The sequence below is a fragment of the Dermacentor silvarum genome, chromosome 8 (genome assembly GCF_013339745.2).
Source record: "Dermacentor silvarum isolate Dsil-2018 chromosome 8, BIME_Dsil_1.4, whole genome shotgun sequence".
Lineage (NCBI taxonomy): Eukaryota > Metazoa > Arthropoda > Arachnida > Ixodida > Ixodidae > Dermacentor > Dermacentor silvarum.
Genome location: NC_051161.1, coordinates 7,732,669 through 7,735,104, shown reverse-complemented (window position 1 = coordinate 7,735,104; position 2,436 = coordinate 7,732,669).

The following is a 2,436-nucleotide window of genomic DNA, read 5'->3' as shown; positions in this document are numbered from 1 at the left end:
GTCAGAGGTGTCATTTGAATTCTCACTCCTGCTTACACAACTTAATATTTGGTTCCTCGAATGCCTTGCTTTCGGAATTCAGATGTTGTTTACCCATGTTTTTATGTTCAAGATTGCCCTTTCTATGCATCTGAACCGTGGTTATTTCTTTTTCTTCCTTTCATTGCCCCCTTCCGCGAACTCGGACGGCACGACCTTGACAAAAATGTGATGGCGTGCAGTTTGCCTCAAAGGGACATTTACTGCAATACATGTGTGCTTGCGGTGAAGCTCGCATACTAACGGTAATGCCAGAAAGCAAGGGGCGATATGTAAAGCTAGAATTAAACATAACTTAAGTGAATTCGACGACTCAGGAAGATTAAAAAAAAAAAAAAAAAAAGTGTCTTTAGTGACAGCCGTCCACGGAAAATGTGGAGAGAAGTTTCTAATTTTACAATGCAGTTATAAAGTTCAAGTGATCAATAAAGCTGTGAATAGGGAAATCGCATGATTATGACGTTTAAACTACGGTGGGAAGAAGGCGACGTGTCCCTTTATTAAATTTCGTGTATGTCTAGTAGTAAGGTAATATGGGTATAATATCCAACTGTTGCGTAAAGAATGTTTTTTTCTGCCGTCCTGCTAGTCTGCTGACTCGTTCGCGCTCTAATTTCGCACGGTGCTGACATTCAGGAGTCCGGATGTTGTTTCGTCCGAAATCTTACCCCCACACCGTGGTCCAAAATAAAGCACCCAATTACACCTCCTGTAATATAAAGAAGAACGGTGGCGCCGTCTATCGTTGCTACGTAGAAATACGGCGTGCACCATGTTTTGTCGTAACAGCAACAGATGGCACTATTATAAAATTACATGTTTCTATGCATTTTTAGAATAGTTCAGCATTGCCAGCACAAACATGGTGTTAAACGACATGCGCCGAGGTATGAGAAAGCGCAAACGAGCCGGCATTTACCATCGTGATTTTTTTTTAATAAGATTATTGACGTATTTCGTCAATACATATTTCGCCAATGGGACAACGGTGTACAAACTCAATGCGCGTACTTTCAACTAGGCTTATATCACATGTGCTTAAAAGGAGGCGGTAGGGGTAAAAAAAAAAAGGAAAAAAAAAAAGAAAAAAAAAACTGAGGAAAAACAATTAATTTACAGGACACTGAACGCGTGCGGTAGACCGACACCGAGAGGCCGTGAGTACGTCCCAAAGTTTACTCAAGTGGTTTATGTGCTCTGCACCGGGGGTTGTGCGGGTGAGGGGGAAGCGGAAGGCCATCAGCCATCAGACGTCCTTGAAAATTCTAGGCTTCTGTGCTACGGTGGCTAGATGGCGTATCTGTGCCATCGACCATAAAGCCCCTATATTTATAAAAGTAGCGCCATCCACTTCCCTCCTCCTCCGTTCCACTATCGCGCTCGGCGCGACCAGCGCGATCGAGGCGCGATATCGACAGTGGCGCCGCCTGCGTCGGGCCTGCCGTGGCAGACGACAGCTAACGCGCTACCAGAGGAAATCCGAGGAAAACTTCGATCGCGCCCTGCGGAGACGTTTTTGAGGCGCGATTTTGCTTCGTCAGTCAGTAACTGGTCTTAATAATGCCGTTTTGGAAGTAGCAACGCGACGATGCGAGACGGCGCAAATATCAAGTGTGCAGCAAGCGTTTGCGCACGCCGGATGGTAAACAAAAAAAGCCTTTTGCCCTCGCCTTGTCGGTTGCGGCAACTTAAGGCGCAGCAGCATGCCATCACAACAAAGTTCTTGTCCCTAACACGTTTGATCCGTTTGTGCGTACAGCACTTTCGTCGCACAGGCCCGAGAATGGCAGTCGGAGCGCGCTGGAAAGAAAAAAAAAATATACAAAAGCGCGACGCGAACTTCCACGTGACACGGATTGGCCAATGGGGGAGCGGAGGAGGCTGGGGCGACAGGAGGCGGCTAAGAGAGGGCGAGGAGGAAGCGCCGGGGTGAGCGCGGTGGCGGCAAGATCTAAGAATGGCGCTACTTTTATAAATATAGGGGCTTTAATCGACCACCGGCGGAGATCGGTGATATGAAAGAAAATCTGACGAAGATGGAAAGATAACGGGAGAGAAGTTGAAGCGCGTAATGGCGCGTGCTCCTGAATAGAGTACTCTATAACAGATCTAGTCACTCGCATAGAGTTTCTTGGGAGTTTCCTCGCTCGTGAACCATGGAGGAAGGATGTCGTGAACCCATGTTTCTTCCTCCGTGCGTGAACCTCCACAGCCTACTCCGGATGGATGAGATCACAGTGCATTTTTAGCTGTCTCTAATGTTTTGTGATCAGCCGCAGTCTCTGGCGAGCGCCAACACCGGTAGTGCCATGGTGCCGCGCGCCCTGACAAAATAGTTTCAGTATTGTAGGTGTTATGTGATAGTTTAATGTCTGTAGCAACACCTAAAACTATTTG